At 44.4% G+C, this 24,235-nt stretch overlaps 1 protein-coding gene and 1 non-coding gene across 4 annotated transcripts in view; both read left to right on the forward strand.

Annotated features, from left to right (window-relative positions):
* The first annotated feature begins 13,169 nt into the window (after positions 1-13,169).
* Positions 13,170-13,276, forward strand: LOC121149542. The gene has a single exon (XR_005882700.1). It is a non-coding gene; the product is annotated as a U6 spliceosomal RNA (small nuclear RNA).
* A 6,740-nt stretch (positions 13,277-20,016) lies between these two features.
* The window catches only part of USP8 (ubiquitin specific peptidase 8), a 76,552-nt gene continuing 72,333 nt past the window's right edge, over positions 20,017-24,235 (forward strand). The window contains exon 1 of one of the 3 annotated variants that reach the window (XM_040968818.1): positions 20,017-20,149. The gene's annotated coding sequence lies outside the window, so the exon portion shown is untranslated. The remainder of the gene's footprint in view (positions 20,150-24,235) is intronic. The other 2 variants (XM_040968817.1, XM_040968816.1) reach the window with 2 other exon arrangements.

Here is a 24,235-nt window from a genome sequence, read left to right on the forward strand (position 1 = left end):
TCCGATGATTCACTCACTCCCCAAGTGTCTGCAACGGCCAGTGCTGCGCCAATCCAAAGCCAGGAGCTAGGAGCTTCCTCCAGGTCTCCCACATGGGTGCAGGGTCCCAAGGCTTTGGGCCATCCTCAACTGCCCTCCCGGGCCACAGCTGGATGGGAAGTGGAGCTGCCAGGATTAGAACTGGCACCCATATGGGATCCCGGCGCATTCAGAGCGAGGACCTTAACCATTACACTATTATGCCAGGCCCTGTTAAAAAATCTTGAACAATATAACTGATGACCTTGCTTAAATGAGACAATTAATAAAGTAAGTGTTGTTTTATAGGCCTTCATTTTTACACAAATTTGGAAATTGCTGAACTATCAACCAACTATTCTGACATGTACAATGATTTAACATTTTTCCTTTTTTTAATACTATATTTGTAAATACATGATAGAACATACTTTTCTGTAACAATTTACTGGTCTATCTTATTTTTACATCTTTATATAATATGGTTTTGGAACCTCCATTTGTGCTCATTGCCTGCATCCGAAAGACAAGAAGTAAATCTGTACCCGTAACTCAGCCCCAGTCCGAGCACTGACCCGTGCTTCCCATGATCTGAGTGGGTACAAGAGCTGCCTTGTCAGGACCGGGAGGGAAATGAACTTTTTGGCTCTCCAAGCAAATGCTAGCTTGACCTATTGTCTGTTTAAGATTTACTTACTTGAAAGACAGTTACACAGGGAGAGTGAGCTTCCATCTGCTGATTCACTCCTCCAAATGACTACAACAGCTGGGGCTGGGCCAGACTGAAGCCAGGAGCCTGGAGCTTTAGCCTGATCGCCCACTTGCACGCAGGGACCCACGCACCAGGACCAGCTGCTGCTGCTTTCCAGGAGCCTCAACAGGGAGCTGAGTCAGTAGTGGAGCAGCTGGGACCCACCAGCATTTCAGTCAGGCAGTGACTTAACTTGCTTCTCACTGCCAGCCCCACAAATGCTACTTTGTAATAAGGCTCCCTCCCTAGTGTGTACACTGTTTCTGGAGTCTAAAATCCCTAAATTATGAACAAGATTATACCCAGCCAATTCACATGAAGTAAAAAGCTCCTGGCCTTTGAGTTTGGAAGCAGCTGGGTGTAACAGAATTCTTCCATCTGATCCTAGGCTGGTTGACCCTACGAGAGCCTGTGGCCACAATTGCTGTTCTCTCCACCCGTGGCATGTTTTGTTTTCCCTGTTGTTTTTTCATCATGAGAAGAATGAATCGCTATTCCACTACTCTTGTTTGAACTGGAGATGTTCCCCTTCCTCCTTACTGGTCTCAGGATAGCAAATGCATTCATTGTGAGTTCTCTACAAGCTACTTGCTTAGAACAAAACTATGCACACTTTCAAACCTAGGATATCAATTTCTTCAGACTGAAACAACCTCAAATTATTCCACTTTGTTACAGGTTTTCCCAAGGTGTGGCCAAGAATCTGGGGGCTGTCTTTTACCATTACATGCTCAGGCGAATAAACTCTAGAACTATCCAACAAAGAGGGGAGGGAGGAGATTTGAGGCCCATGATGTACAAATGTAGAAATTAAAAATATCCTTAATAAGCTTTGGATGTTTTATTTGTACTAGGTGAGGTTATGATGAAAGATTTAGTTGCTACTAAATGGATCTTGCCCCATTCCTGTCCCATTCCTTCCCAAAGGAGAGGAAGCAATACGCAGTAAGATAATCCTGCAACTTGAACTTCAGCCACAAACGTAAGCAGTTGATAGAGGACAAGACAGGAAAATACATGGAGTAAGAGCAGTGTTTTTCCCTGGGCCTACCTGCGTGGTGGGTGCTGAATCTGTGAGCCCAAGGACAGGGGATTCAGCAAGACCCAGGTCATTGGAGGACAGGTTTGTGAGCCCTTTGGGCACAGGGTCTGAGATGCCTGGCCCAGGTCCTTGGGCCCACCTACGTGGTGGGTACATAGTTCTTGAGTACCCAGGGAAGGGAGTCTGATGGGGTCAAGGTCACCAGGCTCGTGTTCTTGGGCTTGCCTGCGAGAACTGGTCTTGTGCTGTGGAAAAGATGGAATAGTCAATGGCTGGCCCAGATTCACATAGAGGATATGACAGCCCACTTAGGGCCTACAGAAGACATCTGTTACCATAGCAGAGAAGGAGACCAGAACAAAATAGACAACTAACCCAGCCCAACAATGACAGCAAATATCTGAGCAAATGGAGACTGTAAGGTGGACTATGTCAGCCAATGGGCATTGAAAGTGTCCCTTCATCTTTGGGTTGGTGAAATCAACAACATTTCAGAACTATCTAAACCACCTGGGCAGAATCCTTAAGCATACATCATAACAGGACAAGGGTCGATATTAGGTGGCCATTCCCCATCCCTGGGTGCTGGGGCGGTTGGGGGGGAGCTGGTTGTGTCTTCTCCCCTGATCTCTTCTCTCCCCCTAGATAAAAGAAGAAGAAATCAAAAACTTGGAAAATGATCACACCTGCTTTTCCCTGACCCCCAATCCTTCCCAGACTGATCAACTATGTAAACATCTTCTAAGATACAAATTTTTAAAAGATCAGTGTTTTTGCAGACCTGAAAAACCTAAGGAGAATATGAAGAAAGACATTTCCAATTTCTGTATCCCCATATACCAACATGGCATATGGAACCATATGAAAATATCCTTGTGATGGGTCAAAATAGCCAAATATTGGCAATTTCAGCTGGTTCTAATTCTAAAAATATTCAGTGCCAGAATATCAAGTAAATATTTACATCTCTATTGCCTTTTCATAAATACCTACTGCTGTGATGTGAATATTTGTATGCCTGAAAGATTGATGTTGGAACTATTAAATAAAATTATTGGAGACTGTTGATGTGGCTTTTATGAATTGATGTCAATCCGAAACAGCAATATTATTTCAACCCCAAACAGCCTGTATCTCATGCAATAAGATATTGTGAAGTAACCAATGAATCAACAATCGATATGAGTCAGACTCCTTCTGATCTACATCAAAGAATTGTAAAACCCAATGTACTGTAAGGCCCTATGCTACTCGGAAATGGGGAGGGAGAGCAGAGAAATCTTACATCACCCTAGAAGGTGTGAAGAAGACAGGAAGCATAACCTGTCAGGATCGTAACTGGTAACTCATAGACAACAGACTCAAACCAGCATTAGACAATAGCAAAACTACTAAGGCATATGGGGGGAATCAGAAGCAATCCCAACAACCTCTTAACGGGGGGTGCCCCAGGGTGGAGCAGGCAGACAGGAGGAGGCTTGTATCCCAACCCTAAAGACTCCTAGATCCTCACCAAGGACTATCAGTACAAGCTCCGAGGATTACATCCCAACCGCCAAGGAGACCACGGGGAATTGGAGTGCCTTTGGAGGCTGAGAACTCTGAGGTCACCCACCTCCATTTGGATCTCCCACATGGGATGGGAGAAGCCCATACCCTGCCTTGCAGGATCCAAAGTCATCGGAACGACAACCAGGAGCACTGAGTGGTCCGCAGAAACAGAACAGTAAACTTCCTTCAGGACTAGGGAGAGGAGCTTTCTCTGGTTCTTGCCTGGTTCCAACTTTGGGTCCCCACTCTCTCTCGTAATGACCATCAGGATCGCTCCAGAAAGCCCTCAAAACAAACTAACAAATAAACAAACAAACAAAAAACTAGAATAGCTAGAGAACAGAAGGAAAGCTCAGAAACAGGAAACAGGGAAACGGGCAGTGGGGATGCACCTATAACTCACTGGGTGGGACACAAAGATTAGTTACTCCTCACTAGGGTATTGAAGATTTCTCTGCACACCCCTCCTAAAACTGTTCACCTAAACTGTTGACATATGTCTTGTTGGAGTTATAGAGTTAGACTACCCGAAAAACAGCCAGGTTCTGCAAAATCATGCTTCAACGCTATAAACTGCTAAATACTAAAATTAAAATAGACATAAGACAGCTGAATAGTAATCTATAGCCATTTTAAGGTGTATAGAGCCCAGGTGTATATAAACTAATAATTGTAATGTCAATGTAAAAGTCATAGGATGTAGTTCAGAACTTGTACTTTTCTCTCTCTCTCTCTCTCTTTTAACATGCTGGTTACACAATATCATGTCAACTAATTCCATTATGTTATAAATTGTTACTGATGTAATGCTGAGGCTTTTAATTGACCGGGATGATACTCTGTCAGCTCTACCTTCAGACCAGAGACGGTCTCCCCAAGAAACCATTGAACTTATCTGGACAATAAGATGCTGGACTCTTTGCTTGGTACATGCTTGCAAGGAAAGAATTTCAACTGAATGTGAACTGTGGTAATGCAACAAGGTGGAAGAATCCACCATGGGGAGGCTGGTTTTGGGAGGGGAGGGAGGAATCCCAGAGCCTATAAAACTGTGTCACATAATGCAATGTAATCAGGCCCGGCGCGATGGCGCAGTGGTTAAGGTCCTTGCCTTGCACGGGGAGTGAATCATCAGATGGAAGATCTTCCTCTCTGTCTCTTCTCTCTGTATATCCGCCTTTCCAATAAAAATTAAAATAAAATAAAATAAAACTTTTTAAAAAACCTGTTATAAAAAAATAATGCAATGTAATCAATTAAAAATAAATAAATAAACATTATTGGAGACCATCAGTTGTTTTTTTTTTTTTTTTTTTGACCATCAGTTTTGACAGTGCCTGCACTAGGTGGGCTCTAGATACCAAACCACAGTGGAGTTCCTCAGACTGTAATACCACCAAAATGGGAACTACATTGCTTCCCTGGCCTTTGGAGAAGTCAGCAGTCAGAGAGAAGCCGTTTTTTGGCCAACATGATGAGGAAGTCCTCTCTGCTTTCACTGTTACCCCAACATCCCTAAATCTGAAGTGACTTGATCTTAGTCGTTAGTCAATCTTTTTTTCCCTGTTTTCTTCAGTTTCCTTTTTTCTGCTTCATGAAATCCTCTGTTAGGCTGTTGTTTAGTGAGTACTCTTCTCTTTGCGGCATGGAGGCTGGCATAATTCATGAATCAGAAATAAAAGCCAATAAGATTTATAAACATGAAATGGGCACTGTGGCACAGCTGCATCTCATTGTCTTAGTACCTGGTCTGAATCGCACCACTTCGATCCAGCCTCCTGCTAATGTGTCCAGGCCAGGGCCCCAGGATTGACCCACGTGAAAGGCCTGGGTGGAATTCCTGGCTTCAGGCTTTGGCCTGCCCCATTCATGACTGCTGAGGCCATTTGGAGAGTGAGAATAAAGGGTGATCTCTTGCCTCTTCCTTTCTGTCAACTTGCCTTTCAAATAGATACATACATTTTTTTTTAAATTTCTGAACATTTACAATGACGTTTTTTGTGTCTTTGTTTTTGGAAAACCAAGCTCCCAGTGCAGCACTATTGAGAAGTAGAGCCATCTAGAATGTGATTTGATCATGAGGGCTCCTCCCTCCAGCATGGGATTAAGTCCCTTATGAAAGACACTTCACTCTCAGTCGAACTGCTGGACTCTGATCCCAAAACACAAAAAGACAGAGGACAGAACAAATGAATCAACCACCCCAGCCATATGTTGGCAGTGAAAAACTGGGCAGAGACTCTAAGATGGATTATGTCACCCAGTGGATTCTGCAGCAATTTCTTCATGCTTGGAATGGCAAAATTGGCAGCAATTCATAACTGTTGAGCTATCAAAACCACTTGAGCATGACCCTCGGAGCATGCCCCACATCGGGGACCTGGGGTGAGTGGAAGACTGGGTGGGGCTTCTCCCTTTACCTCCCCCTTTACCCCAAATATAGAAAAAAAATGTGTATGTAAATGATAGTCTTACCCACTTTCCTATAGCCCTTGAACCTTTGTGCCCTAATTAATTATGTAAAGATTGTCAAAAATATAAAAAATAAATAAATAAAGGCTTTTCCCCTTTTGTCCCTTTCTCAGTGTGAGTACACAGCATTCAAGACATCGCCTTGGAAGCAAAGACTTGGCCCTCAGCAGATGCTGCAACTGCTGGCACATACATCTGCATGTATCTACTCCAGAGCTTCCAAAATTTATAAATTAACCAACCAGTCTCCAGTGTTTTATTACAGTTGCAAAAATGAACTAGGACAATGTCTTTTTTTTTTTATTTGAATAGGGTGACATGTATATTGAGTAACTTCAACTTCCAGAGAAAAAAAAATTGCTCAAGTCAGGAAATACACAAGTAGACTCAAGGAATCTCCGAGCAGACAGCACGAGCAAAGCCCACCCTCCCAAGCTGAAAGTAACTGGCATCGTAGCACTGTGGGTTAGGCATCTCACTGCGGTAAATCACCTGTTCTATTTCTTTTTTGTTTGTTTGTTTTCAAAGATTTATTTTTTTTATAAAGTAAATCTTTTAAGATTTTATATTTTTATTGGAAAGTCAGATATAAGGAGAGAAAGAGACAGAGAGGAAGATTTTTCGTCTAATGATTCACTCCTCAACCAGCCACACTGGCTGGAGCTGAGCCAATCCAAAGCCAGGAGATTCTTCCAGGTCTCCCACATGGGTGCAGGGTTCCAAGGCTTTGGGCCGTCCTCAACTCTTTCCCAGGCCACAAACAGGGAGCTGGATGGGAAGCGGGGCCGCCGGGATTAGAACCAGCTCCTATGTGGGATTCTGGCACATTCAAGGCCAGGACTTTAACTGCTATGCTATCACACTGGGCCCCAAAGATTAATTTTTAATTGGAAAGGCAGATTTACAGAGAAGGAGAGAAGATCTTCCATTTGCTGGTTCATTCCCCAAATGGCAGACAACATCCAAAGCTGAGCTGACTGAAAACCAGGAGACTCTTCCAGGTCTCCCACATGGGTACAGGGGGTCCCAAGGTTTTGGGCCATCCTCCACTGCTTTCCCAAGCCACAAGTAGCGACCTGGCTGGTAGGTAGAGCTGCCAGACATTAACCAGTGTCTATATGGGGTGCCAGAGTTTGCAGATGGAGGATTGGCCAATTGAGGCATTGCACCAGCCCCCTTCCTCCACTTCTGATTCAGGGAGATCCAGATGGAGTTTTGGCCTGGCCCAACTGCAGCTGTTGTGGTAATTGGAGAAGTGAACTAGCACTGAAGCATCTCTTTCTCACCTGTTCTCTCTCAAACACTGTGTTTCAAAGTTTTAAAAAAAAATTATGAGTTTTTTTAAAAATTTATTTGAAAAAGTTATAGAAAGGACTTCCATCCTCTGATTGATTCCCTAGATGGTTGCAATAACCAGGGCTGGGCCAAGCTAAAGCCAGAAGCCAGGAGCTTCATCCGGGTCTCCCATGTGGGTGGCAGGGCCCCATACACTTGGGCATCTTCTGCTACTTTTCCAGGCATCCCAGGCCACTGGATTGCGGTGGAGTAGCCAGGATCATGTAAGATGCTATTATCAAAGGTGGTGGCTTAACCTGCTGCTCCACAATACTGTCACCTAATGTGTTTTTAATATGAATCTCCATCACTGATCACCACATTTAATATTATCATGATTTTGGGAAAATGAGAAAAGCTGGCCAATAGGGTGTAGACTTCTTCAGCCTTGCTAAAAGGCAGTTGGTAAGAGATATAAAAAGCATGGACGGGTCTGGCACTGTGGTGTAGTTGGTAGAGCTGCCTCCTACAATGCCAGCATCCCAGCTATTCTATTTCCAGTTCCCTGCTAATGTGTCTGCAAAAGCAATGGAAGATGGTTCAGGCCCTTGGGTACTGTACTCATTTAGGAGACCCAGATATGGCTTCTGGCTCCTTGCTTCAGCTTGGCCCAGCCTTGTCCATGTTGTGACCATTTGAAATGTCAATCAAAAGAAGGAAGAGCCTCTCTTTTTCTCTGCCCTCCTCCTTCTCATTAATACTGCCTTTCAAATAAATAAATAAATAAACATTTAAACAATAAAAAAAGAATATTGGTATTTGCCATTTTGTTTGTTCCAGGAGTTCCACTTTTGGAGATTTATTGAAGAAAGCTATCATAGATATGTTACACATGCCTAAGAAGATACATTATGTTATTAACCAATGTGAAATAATCTTACTTCCCAACAGTACAGTTAATTAGGTGTATATGGTGGAATATTACACAACTGTGAAAATGATACTCGAGGTGGCTGCAACACCAGCATCTCATGGGAGACACATTTCCTGTCTTAGCAGCTCCATTTATGCTCCAGCTCCCTGTTGGTGGCCTAGGAACAGCATCGGAGGATGGCTCAAGTGCTTGGCCACAGTCCCCAATGTGGGAGACCCAGACAGAGTGCCTAAATCCTGGCTTCAGCCATGGCATAGCCTCAGCTGTTGTGGCCATCTGTGGGTGTCACCCAGAAGATAAAAGATACTCTATCTTATTCTGTAACCCTGACTTTCAGGAAAATAAGTAAATCCTTTATTAAAGTGGTATTTTTAGCATCCAATATTGAAAAGGAAAAAAATGAATGAAACATTAATGTTGAAAAAGGTTATAAAACTGTCTAGGAGCTAGCATCATGGTGCAGTAGGTTAAGACACTGCTTGAGATGCTGGGATCATTCAAGGGCGTCAGTTAGAGTACCACTTGCCTCACTTTTGCGTCAGCTCCCAGCTGATCACCTGAGAAAACAGCAGAAGATGGACCTAACTGCTTTGGCTCCTGCCAACAAGATCTGGATGGAGTTCCAGGCTCCTGATTTTAACCCTGGCTGGGGCCCTGGCTGTTGCAGCCGTTTGGGAAATAATTAACAGATGGAAGGTCTTTCTCTCTCTCTCTCTCTGTCTAATTCTGCTTTTTTTTTCTTTTTTTAAGATAATTATTTTTATTTTTGATGACTTTTACATAGCTGATTAGGGTAGTAGGGTCAAGGTCCATAGGAAAGTGGATAAGATTTCCATTTCCACATTCTCTCTCTTTTTCCCTCCTGTATCTAGGGGAAGAGGCGGGACAAGGAGAGCAGCTATACCCAGCCTCCCAAATGCCTCCATATCCTGGGATGGGGGACAGCCACCTGACCATCCCAGGATTCCCAATATGGGTCATACTGCAAGGGTCCTGCTCAAGAGGCTTCGATAATTCAACAATTCTGAGTTACTGCCAATTCACTACTCCAAGCATGATGAAAACTCTCCAGAATCCACCGGCTGACAGACATAGTCCACCTTAGAGTCTCGGTTTGCCCTGATATTCACTGCCAACACGTGGCTGAGGTAATTGATCAATTTGTTCTGTCCTCTGCCCTCTTTTATGGTATCAGGTGTGCTTTATAGGCTCCAATGGACTGCCATATCCTTCATGTGCACCTGCATATTCTGTCGACTGCTCCATCTAGGCCACTAAGGAGTCTCACTCTGACACATGCACTCCACGGTCAGACCATGGAACCTGCAATTTTCTCCATGGTTGGGGTCTGAGTCCAGCAATTCAGGTGGAGGGATCCCCAAAGAAACATTATCTGAAGTGACACCAGACCTGATTCTTGTATGTACTTGCCAATATAGGGTCTAGCACAATCTGTGGCCAAAACCAGCTTATGCACATACTGATGGTTGCAATTGCTGGATCAATTCTTTCTCTAGCCCTGTCTTGTACACAAACCAGTGGGTGTTGAGCCCATCCCAATCCTGCCCACCACACACTTCTCCCTCATGCACACCAGTGGGAGCTGCAGCCTAGTTGGAGTGACCCACAATAACACCTACCTGGCCCACCCCTTGTCCTGGTTTTGTGCTTGCCAATATGTACATCTGCTTTTCTTTTTCAAAAATATTTATTGGGGCTGGCATGATAACATAGCAAACTAATCTATTTGCAGTCCTGGCATCCCATATGGGTGCCAGTTCATGTTATAGCTTCTCCACTTCCCATCCAGCTCCCTGTTTATGGCCTGGCAAAGCAGCAGATCTCCCAAAGCCTTGGGTCTCAGCATCCATGGGGGAGACCTGGAGGAAGCTCCTGGCTCTCAGCTTCAGCCTAGCTCAGCTCTGGCCATGGCTGGCATGTGGGGAGCCAACTAATGGATGTGAGGTGTCTCTGTTTCTCTCTCTTTCTCTGTAACTCTTTCATGTAATATAAATCAATCTGATATGCAAATAAGTAAGTAAAAGCACATAGTATCTTCCTAATTATATAAATGTAGATTTCCCTTTGTGGAGAAGGGAAGGTGGGACTACCATGTTCAGTGGGCATGTTGGGTCTCAGAAGGAAGATTCGCCAGGGTAGAGTGAAATTGAGGGAAAGATCAAGTTTATATTCCTAGCCATGCAGTCTGAGCACAGGACCACATGTTCAAAGGATGGGCACCTTTTTCTAAAGTGTTCAGAAACACCAATTAGACTACTGACAGTCCTGCTAAAAAGGCTCAGACTATGACTAATACAAATTTTCTTTCTGCGTCTATTTTCATCAGTGAATAGATAGTATGTTTATAAATTAAAATGCAATTATTTGCAAAATATGTCTTTTCAGGATCAGGCAGCTTGTAGTAGTGGGTAAAGCCAGTTGATAAGTACTTGGGAATTGATTGTGCTATTTCGTGTGTGCGTGATTTCCCATGATAAGGCATGGTAAGGCTTCTGTAGGAGCCAGTGTTGTGGTACAGCAAGATAAGTTACTACTGTAGCACCAGAATCCTGTAAAAGTGTTGACTCTAGACCTAGCTGTACTGCCTCCAATCCAGCTTCCTGCACCCAGGAAGGCAGTGAAAACATGGGCCAAGTGCTTGGATCCGTGCCATCCATGAAGGAAACCTGGATGGGGTTCCTTGCTCCTAGTTGGCTGTTGACTTAGGGAGTAAACCAGCAGATGGAAGATTCTGTCTCTGGGACCTGCCGCGATAGTGTAGCGGTTAAAGTCCTCACCTTGAATGTGCCAGGATCCTATATGGGTTCTGATTCTAATCCCGGCAGTCTGGCTTCCCATCTAGCTCCCTGCTTGTGACCTGGGAAAGCAGTAGAGGACTACCCAAAGCCTTGGGACCCTGCACCTGAATGGGAGACCTGAGTTTCTGGCTCCTGGCTTTGGATTGGTGCAGCTCCAGCCATTGCAGCCGCTTGGATGGACAATTGGACAGAAGATTTTCCTCTTGTCTCTCCTCTCTGTATATCTGCCTTTCCAATTAAAATAAATAAATCTTTATAAAAAAGAGATTCTGTCTCTTTTATTCTGCCTTTCAAATAAGTAATATATTATAGAGCTTACTTGTGTCAAAAATTAATCCATAGCTTACATCACAGTTGAAGTTTTGGACTTAAAATCTCTGAAAGGAAAAACTCATGATGCTCTGAAAAAATCAAGCTTATATAGAAAATTACAAGACTCTGCCAATTTAACCTGGAATGTTTAAGCAAGATAGCAGAGGACTCTCAGGCTTGGAAAAGCACTCTCATTACCTCAAGTATCCGCTTGAACTCTAAGCCTGTAGGTGTTTTTTCAATTTGCAAATGATTAATTGTTCTTGGTTGACAGTTTTGATACATAGGAGTAAAATGTAGAAACAGAATCAATCTCCCTGCTGGCCTCCTTTTCCCCTTCCTTCAACAAATACTGTAATTTTTAATTGATGACCTGTTTTTTTAAAGATTTATTTATTTTTATTACAAAGTCAGATATACAGAGAGGAGGAGAGACAGAGAGGAAAATCTTCCATCTGATGATTCACTCCCCAGTGGCCGGTGCCTGGAGCCAGGAACTTCCTCCAGGTCCCCCACATAGGTGCAGGGTCCCAAGGCTTTGGGCCATCCTCCACTGCTTTCCCAGGCCACAAGCAGGGAGCTGGATGGGAAGTGGGGCTGCCAGGATTAGAACCGGCGCCCATATGGGATCCTGGGCATGTTCAAAGCGAGGATTTTAACCACTAGGCCACGCCGCCGGGCCCTTGATGACCTGTTTATTTGACAAGTATCAAAAGTCAAATTGGGGCCTGGTGTGGTAGCCTAGTGGCTAATGTCCTCACCTTGAATATGCCGGGATCCTATATGGGCACTAGTTCTAATCCTGGTGGCCCCACTTCCCATCTAGCTCCCTGCTTGTGGCCTGGGAAAGTAGTCTGGGATGGCCCAAGACCTTGGTACTCTGCACCCGTCCGGGAGTCCCAGAAAAGGTTCCAGGCTTCTGGCTTCGGGTCTGCTCAACTCTGGCTGTAGCAGACGCTTGGGGTGTGGGCCAATGAATGGACAAGCTATCTCTCCTTCTCTCTGTAAATTTGATTTTCCAATAAAATTTAAAGATAAAAGTCAAATTGTCATTTTCTGAAGTGTATTTTTTTTTCTTTTTAAGATTTATTTTGTTTTTGTCACAATGTCAGATACACAGAGGGGAGGAGAGACAGAGAGGAAGATCTTTCGTCCGAAGATTCTCTCCCCTATTTACCACAATGGCCGATGCTGTGCTGATCTGAAGCCCCAATCTGAAGCTGAAAGCCAGGAGCTCTTCCAGGTTTGCCATCCAGGTGCAGGGTCCCAAGACTTTGTGCCATCCCAGGCCACAAGCAGGGAGCTGGATGGGAGGTGAGGCCACCAGAATACAAACCAGCACCCATATGGGCTCCCGGCATGTGCAAGGCAAGGATTTTAGCCACTAGGCTACCGTGCCAGGCCCTGACGTCTACTTTAACTTGTATGAGAATTTCCCTTTTCACCTTGACTCTGTATTTGAGAGTAGCTAATCAAGTTTTATCTGTAAACCTTGAACCATATAAAATTTCTTTTCAAGGTTTCTTAGCAACTTCAATACAACATGTTCTATTTTGAGTCCTCTCCTCCTCTCAGCTATGCTAATCCTCTTCTTCTTGACTCCAGCATCTACTGAATGGCTCAAGATAGTGGCTCGAAACAGCATGTCCTTTTCTTCCCTCAACGTGTCAGGTCTCAGCTTTTCTGAAAATAACAGAAGGTAACTGTTAGAAAACCAAATTGGATTGTGCCATTCTCTTACCTCAAACTGCCCTGAGCTCACTGGCATTGTGATACGATAGGTTAAACCACCACCTGCATCCCAGATGTCCCAGCTTCTCCGTTTCTGATCCATCTTCCTCCTAACGTGCCTGGGAATGCAGTGGAAGATGGTCCAAGTACTTGGCCAAACCCCAGGCTGTTGCAACTATTTGAGGAATGAACCAGAAGATGGATGTTTCTCTCCTTCACTCTGGCTTTCAGAAATACAATTCTGTAAAAAAATTATTTTTTGGGGTCCTTGTTTTAGCAGCACATATACTTATACTGGAACAATACAGAGATGATTAGCATAACCTCTGTGCAAGGATGACATGCAAATCTGTGAAGTGTCTCATATTTGTTTTTTTTTTTTGAAAGCAACAACAAAAAATCAACTTCTGAGGGATTTTCATGGTTTTTAAGATAAAAATTAAACGTTATGCATCGTATGAGCTGTAACTCTCCAAATAATGTCTCCTACCCACTCCCCTAGCCACTGTAGATTGCAGTTTCTGCAAATAACCTCCCCCTGCCCCGAACACAAACACACCCTCCTTCTCACCTCAAAAACTTTAACAAAAATGGTAATATAAAGTTCTTTCCTCCCACATTGCACTGCTCTTCTAATTAGCTCCCATTAGTCATAAAGAATTTTTTTAAAGATTTATTAATTTTTATTGCAAAGTCAGATATACAGAGAGGAGGAGAGACAGAGAGGAAGATCTTCCTTCCAATGATTACTCCCCAAGTAAGCGCAAAAAACAAAGCCAATCCGAAGCCAGGAGCCAGGAACCTCTTCCGTGTCTCCCACACGGGTGCAGGGTCCCAAAGTCCTGGGCCGTCCTCGACTACCTTCCTGGGCCACAGTTAGGGAGCTGGAAGGGAAGCAGGGCTGCTGGGATTAGAACCGGCGCCCATATGGGATCCTGGGCGTGCAAGGCGAGGACCTTAACATTGTGATGAGATTTAAGTCAAAGTTTCAACATTGTCTTTTTTCATTTCAGTTGTAAGCTGAATAACTTCCCTTATCTCCACCCCACACTCCAGTCTCCTTGTAATTGAATTTAGGATATTTTAGAATTTTTACTTAATAATCAAGTAGATACACAAAGTCCTTTTTTAGAAAGATTTACTTTATTTTATTTTTTAAGATTTATTTATTTTTATTGGAAAGGTGGATATACAGAGAGGAGGAGAGACAGAGAGGAAGATCTTCTGTCTGATGATTCACTCCCCAAGTGACCCCAACGGCCGATGCTATGCCAGTCCGAAGCCAGGATCCAGGAACTTCTTCCGGGTCTCCCACACAGGTGCAGGGTCCCAAAGCTTTGGGCCGTCCTCGATTGCTTTCCCAGGCCACAAGCAGGGAGCTGGATGGAAAGTGGGGCCGCCAGGATTAGATCCGGCACCCATATGGGATCCCGGGGCGTGCAAGGCGAGGACTTTAGCCACTAGGCCATGCCACCAGGCCCAGATTTATTTTATTTTTATTGCAAAGTCAGATACATAGAGAGAAGCAGAGATTGGAAGACCTTCCGTTTGTTAATCCACTCCCCAACCTGCCACAATGGCCAGAGCTGTGCAAATCCAAAGCCAAGAGCTGCCCAATCCTCATCTTGCACGTGCCAGATTTTTTAAAAAATCTCATTCTGGGGCCCCTACACAATGACTCAACTGGCTAATCCCCCCACTGCAAGTACCAAGATCCCATATGGACTCCAGTTTGTGATCCAGCTGCTTCACTTCCTTTTTTCTTCTTTATTATTTTTTTTAAAAGATTTATTTATTTTAATGGAAAGGCAGATATACATGTAGGGAAAGAGACAGAGAAAGTTCTTTCACCTGATGGTTCACTCCCCAAGCGGCTGCAAAGGCTGGAGCTGAGCCAATCTGAAGCCGGGAGCCAGGAATCTCTTCCAAGGTCTCCCACGTGGGTGCAGGTTCTCAAGACTTTGGGTCATCCTTGACTGCTTTCTCAGGCCACAGGCAGGGAGCTGGATGGGAAGCAGGGTCTCTAGGATATGAACCCGTGCCCAGAGCATGCAAGGTGAGGGCTTTAGCCATTAGACTATTGTGCTGGGCCCCCGCTTCACTTCCTATCCAGTTCCCTCCTTATGTCCTGGGAAAGCAGTGGAGAATGGTCCAAAAAAACCTTGGGATCTTGCACCCATGTGGGAGACCCTGAAGATGCTCCTGGCTTCGGATTGGCTCAGCTCCAGCCTTTGAGGCCATTTGGGGAATGAACAAGCGGGTAGAAGATCTTTCTCTAGATCTCTGCTTCTCTCTGTGTGCCATTCCTGTAAAAAATAAATGAATCTTTAAAAAATAACCACACCATATTCCAATAGACAATGGTATATTTAGGTAAAGTCATGTAAATAGAAACAAAACACACACACACAAAAGTAAAATTTTGACTTGAGGATGTATCTTCAGATTAGTTGGTTCCAAGACAGGACATCACAGCGAAGCGAGTTAAACCACGATTTAGGATGCCTGTATTTCATAATAGAATCCTGATTTGAGTCCCAGCTACTCTTTCCAATCCAGTTTCCCACTAATGAAATTGGGAGGCGGTAGAAGGTGGCTCAAGTATTCAGCATCCTGCTATCCACATGAGACATATTGATATAGCTCCTGGCTTTGCGGTTCCACCTGGCCTAGCCTGTGCTGTTGCGGGCATGTTGGGGAGTGAACCAGTGGTTGGGAGATTCACTCTCCCTCCTCCCTGCCCCTCTGTCACTCTGCCTTTCACATAAATAAATAACACCTTTTGGATAAGCGTATATGATGTGTATCACACATAAATGTATTGCATGTTTGCCGCTAGGTCTCATTTCCAAGATTATTTCAAATTATTCCCAACTGTTACTGGTTTTTTTTTTTTTCAAGATTTATTTTTATTGTTTTTTATTGGAAAGGCAGATATAGAGGAGAGACAGAGAGGAAGATCTTCCGTCCAATGGTTCACTCCCTAAGTGAGTGCAACGGTCAATGCTATGCCAATCCGAAGCCAGGAGCCTCCTCCGGGTCTCCCAAGCGGGTGCAGGGTCCCAAAGCTTTGGGCCGTCCTTGACTGCTTTCCCGGGCCACAGGCAGGGAGCTGGAAGGGAAGCGGGGCTGCCGGGATTAGAACTGGCGCCCATATGGGATCCCGGGCGTGCAAGACAAGGACCTTAACCACTGCGCCACCGCGCCGGGCCCCCAACTGTTACTGTTTTAGGAAACAAAAACAGAGCAATGATAAAGGGATCATAAGATATGTGCAGGAAAAATCAACTGGGATGGGGCTCGCATTGGGGTACTGGACTTGGGGAGGAATGAGAGGACAAAATATCTCCTCTTTCTGTAACTCTACTTTTCAAAGAAATACATTTTTATAACAATAATAAAACAATTGGGCTGAACATTTTAAATACTATAAATTCTGTCATATGCATGAAAACTAAAATTTTCATGAATTATTATCAGGCGCTTCATGTCTGCCATTATTCTGGACCGTCTCAGTAAACTACAGGGCCCCATTCATCTATGCGCTGCTCTCGTCACACCTGAGATCATGATGCACCAGAAGCTCGCTCACTTACTCATGCACTCACTGACTCATTGAGATAGCTGTCTGTGTCCTACTGTCCCTCCCTCTCACCTACTTTTCCTGCTTCACTTTTAGGATGTCCTTTGAGTTGAATCTGCAGTCTGTTTCCTGTCTTCACTAATCACTGTATAAAAATGGCACTGAGCAGACCCTTCAATGGCAATCCTATAAAGTCCTGCTCTCTTCATGGCTCTTCATCCTGTTTTGATTTTCTTAGAACCATGATACTTGGGTAGCATGTTATACGTTTGCTTATTATGTGTCCCTCCCACTGGAATGTAAGTCAGCTCTGGGCTGAGCAGGGACTTTATATCCTAAACTCCAAACAATGTCTGGCACAGGACACACATGCATCAGGTAAAGCCCACTGGCCATCCCAGATCGGAAGTGGAGTAGTAAGGGATTCCAATCAGCATCCATATGGGATGCTGGTGTAGCATGTGACAGTTTAGCCCCATAGCTGTGGTGCTGGCCTCAGCTTAAAGCCTCTATGAATTCCTTAGAAATGTTCTTGACTTGTTTTTTTTTTTTTTTTTATCACAGTCTTGTCATCTTTTGCCTGGTTTCTCTTGAACCCATCAACTCACATGTGGAACTTTTATTTTCACAAAAACTCATGAGGAATGACTTATTTTTCAACAAACCTGACCAAAGTTTTAGGGAAGTGGGGGAATTCCACTTACAGGGGGAATTGTGGCAGAGTTAACACTGAAGAACAAAAATAACCATGTGAATATTACAGAGTTATACTTACTAATACCTTTCTGGAACCACACTGCCAGAGACTTTCATTGGTTCGTTCTCTCCTAAAGCTTCTCCCTTCCTCTTTCACTTCACAGTCTGGTTCTTTTCTAATTGTCACAGCACTCCCAATTCATCTCCTGTGTGTGTGTTTTGGATTCTTAAAAGATTATTTAATTGCAAGACAGAGTTAGAGAGGAGAGAGATAAATCTTTTTTTCACATTTTATTATTATTGCTATCATTTTATGATACAGTTCCATATTCCCTCATCCCCTCCCTAATTCCCTCCCCCCAGTTCCTTTATATCATTACTAACATATAGTTCTTCATACTCAGTCATATGTTCATCATTACGGGCATGGACAATGGCTGAGAGTCCAGAATCCTATTGTCAAAATATAATATAAACAGTTTCACTGTAAGTCCATCTTTGTCTGGAAACAGAAATGCATACCACACTGCATCCTCACATCAGGTTGTTAGTCTCCATTACATAACTACTGTACATTCCCTTAAGTGAAAAGTCATGGTGCAAAATCAACAATAGAAAGAAAAATCGAAATTTACAATGCCATGAAGTTAAATGACATGTTACTAGATATGACATTCTCCATTACACAACTACTATACCTTCCCTTAAATGAAAAGCCACAAAACAAATACAATATCTGAGAGAAAAAAATTGTCGGCCTAGGATAACATACCCAGCAAAGCTTTCTTTCATCTTTGAAAATGAAATAAAATTCTTCCACAGTAAAGAAAAGTTAAAAGAATTTGCCTCTTCCAAACCTTCCCTACAAATGATACTTCAAGATGTCCTCTTGACAGAAAAGAGGAATAGCACCTACCAAAACCAAAGGCAAATGTGAAGAACATCCCAGTAAAATGACAACAGAAGACTAAATCAATGAACAACCCATTCCTAAAATGACAGGACCAAAGTACCACCGATGTGTATTTAACTCTGAATGTAAATTGCTTAAGCTCAATCAAACATCATAGATTAGTAGACTGGATTAAAAAACAAAACCCATCTGTTTATTGTCGGGAGGAGACACACTCCAACAAAGATCAGCGGAAACTCTATCACATGGGTTTTGTTGTTTTCTGTTGGTTTCATCTCTTCAAAACACTTTCTTCTGATTAAATCATTCAGTGACTCGTAGATCATGCAGTGGCATCATTTTCCTCAAGAAGGTTCTTGATTTTCACTTCTTCAGCTACACGTTAGACATTTAATAGCATGTTGTTTAACTTCTTGGTGTTGTTAATTTCTTTTTTCTGTCGGAGAGGTAAATCTTCTAATCACTGAGTTAATCCCCAAATAGCCACAACAGCCAGTGTTGTGCCAGGCAGAAACTAAGAGCCTGGAACTTCATCCAGCTCTTCCATGAGGGTGGTAGGGGGGCCAGGACTTGAATTATCATCTGCTGCTTTCCCAGGTACATTAGCAGGGAGCTGGATCAAAAATGGAGCAGCCAGACTGGAATGGCAGCTCATATAGGATGCCTGCTATGGGATGCCAATGCTACAGGTAGTGGCTTAATTGGCTGTGCCACAATGCTCCAATGCTGTTTGCTTTGGTGCCTATCCTCAACTCAGTATTTCAGTTTTTTTTCCTTTTATACCCAAACTTATCTAGCTCCTTTCTCAGCCAAAAAAAAAAAAAAAAAAAAAAAATTTGTTTCACAGCATCCACCCTCAAAAGACAGCTGTCATTTTCTCCCTTAGTAATGAAAGTTTTACTAAGGCAATTAAATAGTTTGACATTACAATAACCTTTTTTAATTACACCAGTCTTAGACATTTTGCGGCTACAAATAGTGCATTGCTTAAGTATAAAAGAATCACAACATCCTTTTTGCGTGTACTTACATGTGAATACAAATAGTGCATGCATGTGAACAGTGTATCATTTAGGTATCAAGGAACAATACTGTTCTTGCAGATGCTACATTTGCGAAGCACTATTGGGGTGGGCGATTTTTAAAATATTCATCGGAGAGTAACCAACTATCTGGCGGGCACTTTCACTTAAGCATTTAGTAAAATCCCGTCCAGATTTCTCATCCATTTAGGCACCTGCACTGGCCCAGGGGACTTAGTAGTCATGGCCAGCAGCTCCATCTGAAGTGCCTTATCTTCACAAATAACCCGGGCATTCGGTCACATTTTATCTACAAGGCCACAAAGGGCACCTGGCTAGATTTGTTCCACCCCTCTCCCCCAACCCCCTCCAGCTCCCGAAACTGGGCCTTAAGTGAGGCCAAATGTGTACATAAAAAGTTACAACAAAAACGTGCTTTTGGTATCATGCCCCGAAGTTGGGTTCAGAGCTGTTCAGTCAGCGCTGCGGGCAGATCCCTCTTCTAATTTTCCTTTCCCTTCCCCTCCTGGTTTGCCATCCCAGGAAGATGGGGCTACGAAGTCCGAGAGACGGAAGGCGGCCCGGGCAAGCCCCTCAGGCAAACGGGGTCTGCAGAGGGGCAGTCCCGCCACACCGCAGCCCTCAGCTCACCGCCCACCCCGACCTCCCACCCCGGCCTCCCATCCCGGCCTTCCGGGCGCCCATCCGGCCTCCCGGGCGCCCATCCGGCCTCCCATCCCGGCCTCCCGGGCCCCCATCCCGACCCCCATCGCGGCCTCCCTTGGCGTCCTGCTCCGCCCCGACCGCGCGCTCCCGAGGAGGCGGAGCCACGGACACGCCACGAAGCCCCGCCTGCGCCGTGACGTGCCGAGGACGCGGCGCGCCGCCACGCAGTGCAAATCGGGAAAAGGCTGCTGAGCTGGGCTGGCTTCCGTCGGGACAGCGAAGACTGCTTCTCCTCCGGGTTGTTGGGAGATGGGCCTCTGGCGAGGAGGCCGGCGGGGGTGACGCGCGCCCGGGACCACGGTGAGTGCAAGTCTGGGCCCTGGCTTCTGCGTCCCGGCAAGTCGCCGTCCGAGAGCCCCTTTCCTTCCGCCAGCTGCTGCTGGTCACCCGGGAGACCAACCGTGTCCGCGAGAGGGGTGGGACGGGCTGGTGGACGAAGGGCCCGACCGCGGCTTGTCCAGTGGAGTTTCGTGTGGCCTTTTTCCCCCTCTCCTTGGAAGGTGGCCCTGTGTTTTGGACACTCGGACCTGGCCTTGACCTCCCTCCTCCTTCCGTTTTCGGATGCTGGGCTGCCCACAGTCCCAGGCCTTCCCGCAACCTTCTCTTCCCCGTACCCGCCAAGCCTCAGTCCCACTTGTATCGAGTGAAGTGTTAATTAGGGGTTTAGAGACCCTGTTAGTCAAAGCTGTGTCTTCCGCGAATAGAAGCTATTCTTTCCGAAAATGTGCACCTTCTGGACCGAGAGTTGTGGGAGAAGTTGATTCCCCCCTCCTCCCGCCCCGACTCCACCGTGGAGATAATCAAAAACCTGAACTGCATGTATACACAGAGCTGCCGACCACGCTACTGGATTTTAATTTTGTCTTCAGTGCGTACTGTGACCTTGAACAAGTCACTTAATCACTAACAAAATATTTACCTGACTCACAGAGGTGTTGCAGAGTCCAGGGAGTTTGTTGAGCGCCCTGAAAGGCTTCAGGTGAAAAGGTCGCCAACCCCCAAGGATGCTTCTCTTTGCGTTATCTGCAGTGCATCCTGAGTTTGGTGTTATCTCCTGCTGCAGCCATTGCAAATGCCAAGTGGTATGTGTTGAGGAAAGTGTTCTGGTCTAGACTTGCTCTGCGTCTTGGCTGTGTAGGCAGATTTTTGCATTTCAGCCAGTTCTGTTGAAGATTCGGGGTAAGCAGTCGTTCATGGTGCGTTTTAATGGCTTCCCTTCACGGCACTACTGAGCCAGTAAAGGTACATGGGAGGTGACGTTTATTGTGTCCGATCTGTATCATATTGGTGTGGCGGCTTTGAAATGTGTATTTCAGCGCTTCCCCCCAAAAAAACGTGTATTCCCTGTGTCCTGATGCATGAGGTGTAGCTTAAAAATTAGATGGTAAGGGTGCTAGTATAGTAAAAGAACAAATGCCCCTGTCATTAACAAGTTTTACATGTATCTGTCCTGTTTATTTGAGAAAACGGTGCGGAAGAAAATTCAGCAGAAAAAAAGAATTGCAAGTGTCATTTTAGCGTTTAAATGTTGAATTTGTCCTTGAACTTAATTCATCCTTATGGCTACTTGTTTGTTAATTTGAGCTTAATAGGAATCAAATGGCATTTGTAAAGTAAGATACATGCAAAGCCAATGTATTGTATTTTTCTCACAAAATGCCTGGTATGATGTTTCGTGGACTCTGCTATATGAAAATCCTCTCGTTCTTGTACAAATGGAGGGAAGAAAAGTGCTCAAGTAAAAATTGCCTTGCTGCTATCCTACTGGCCTTTGTTCTGGATCCCATCACTTGAGAACGTGGTCAGCATTTCTCCGGACTGGGGGTTTAGCAGGTGGTTCTCCTTTTGGGTTTCCTGTGTTTGTACTGAGTTAAGCAGTTGAGGCCGGAGTCAGCTGTGCGCTCAGCTGTGCTAGATGTCCTAGGTGGCTCATTTGTAAGGGTGGTAGTGTGTGTTGGCTAGAACTCCTCTGGGTATGTCGATTGGAATGGCTGCAGAAAATCTGCTTGATTGCCTTACCCATCTCTCTGTGGGACCTGGGTTCTGAACACGTTTGAAGAGTCATGAAGTGGAGATTGCTTGTTTTTCAAATTTCTAGATGCAGAAATGGCCCAGCGTTACTTCCATCATTGCCTCCAGCCCATCGGATAGCCTTCTCCCATTGGGAGAGAAAATATTCAGGGTTCCCATCTTTAGGTTGCTACAGTTTTGATGAGAAGGTTGCATTGAAGTCATGTTTGGATTGCGTAGCAGGTGCAGGATAATAAAAGGATGCTTAATGTTTTCATGGCCTGTTAGTTTTTGGAACATTGTTCTGCGTGTGTTTCTCCACTCGATACCTGTGGTAAACCTGGGGAAGTAGAGGACTCATCGTCATTATGCAAATGGAACAAATCAGGGCATGGCGGCTGCATCGTTGTTGAGAGGATTTAAGGAATCTGATCAAAGTCATATGATTAATAAGTGGGAAGTGAAACTAAGACTCGTAATAGTCCCACAATATTAAGTCGCATAACAGTAAATTCTGACATGTTATTTGAAACATCTGGAATTTCATTTCTGTAATAACACTAATTCAAGTAAAACAATGCTCACATTGTGAATGAAGGCAGTGTTAAGATAACTAAACCTAGTCTGTTGACATATCATGGTATTAATCTCTGAAACATACCAGTAATGATGTGAATCCATCTTTCTAATATGAAATTGTTACACATTATAATATCAACTTCAAGCTAATTAGTGCTGAAGAACAGGAGTATTCGAAGTCTTACTTTAATTAAGAAGTTACAATGCCTGTGCAGGAGCCGAGTGGCAAAAGTCCTTGTCTTGCATGTGCCAGGAACCCATATGGGTGCTGGTTCTACTTCCAACAGCCCCACTTCTCATCCAGTTCCCTGCTTGTGGCCTGGGAAAGCAGTTCAGGACAGACCAAAGCCTTGGGACCCTGCACCCACGTGGGAGACCTGGAAGAAGCTCCTGGCTCCTGGCTTCGGATTGGTACAGCTCTAGCTGTTGAGACCTCTTGGGGAGTGAATTACTGGACGGAAGATCTTCCTCTCTGTCTCTCCTCCTCTCTGTGTATCTGTCTTTCCAATAAAAATACATATCTAAAAAAAAGTTACAGAGTTTAAAAAGTGAAAAAGATTTCCCGTAATCTTGTAGGTTGGGGAATACATGAGTTAACATGCTGATTTCAGGGCCTGGCAGCGTGGCGCAGTGGCTAAAGTCCTCACCTTGAATGCGCCAGGATCCCTTATGGGCGCTGGTTCTAATCCCGGAAGCTCCACTTCCCATCCAGGTCCCTGCTTGTGGCATGGGAAAGCAGTCGAGGATGGCCCAAAGCTTTGGGATCCTGCACCTGCATGGGAGACCTGGAAGAAGTTCCTGGCTCTTGACTTCGCATCAGTACAGCACCAGCCGTTGCGCTTACTTAGGGAGTGAATCATCGGATGGAAGATCTTCCTCTCTGTCTCTTCTCTCTCTGTATATCTGACTTTGTAATAAAAATTTAAAAATAAATCTTTTAAAAAAAGATGCTGATTTCAGCTGGAGACTGTTTATATATATATATACATATATATATATATTTAAACAAATTATTTACAACCCTGGCACAATGGCTCAATTGTTTAATCCTCCATCTTCAAGTGCTAAGATCCCATATGGGTGCTGCTTTGTGTCCCAGCTACTCCACTTCTCATCCAGTGGCTTGTGGTCTGGGAAAGCAACAAAGGATGGCCCAAAGCCTTGGGACCCTGCACTTGCATGGAGACTTGGAAGAAGCTCTTCCTGGCTCCTCGTTTTGTACTAGCTCCCCTCTGGTTATTGAAGCCATTTGGGGAAATGAGCCAGTGAATAAAAATCTTTCTCTGTTTTTCCTCTGTAAATCTGCCTTTGCAATAAAAAGAAATATAGCTTAAGACATTTAAGAGAATAATGCAGGAAAAAATAAAGTTATAAGTACAGTTAGCTATTTGGGAAAATAATTGCTTATTTGTTTCTAGGAATGGCTTATTTGTTTCAAAGACCAAGTGACAGAGAAAAGAGAGATTCCATATGTTGGTTCACTGTTCAAATGCCTGCAAGAGCTGGGGCTGGACCAGGTTATAACCAAGAGCCAGGAAGTTCATCTAGGACTCCCACATAGATGGCTGTCATCTTTTGCCTACCGGTACTTTAGCAGAAAGCAGGATTGAAAGCAGAGGAGCCAGGAACTGACCCGACACTCTTATGATATGTTACAGTCCCAAACTGCAGATGCAGCTTAACATGCTGTGCCATGACACCCACTCCAGAATGGGGCTTGGGCATGGACTGCTAGTTTCTACATTTCCACGCTAAACATACAAATGTTCTTCAGAAACTTCATGAAAAACCCAGAGGATAA

The sequence above is a fragment of the Ochotona curzoniae genome, unplaced genomic scaffold (assembly GCF_017591425.1).
Source record: "Ochotona curzoniae isolate NIBS_2020 unplaced genomic scaffold, NIBS_Ocur_1.0 scaffold_4701, whole genome shotgun sequence".
Lineage (NCBI taxonomy): Eukaryota > Metazoa > Chordata > Mammalia > Lagomorpha > Ochotonidae > Ochotona > Ochotona curzoniae.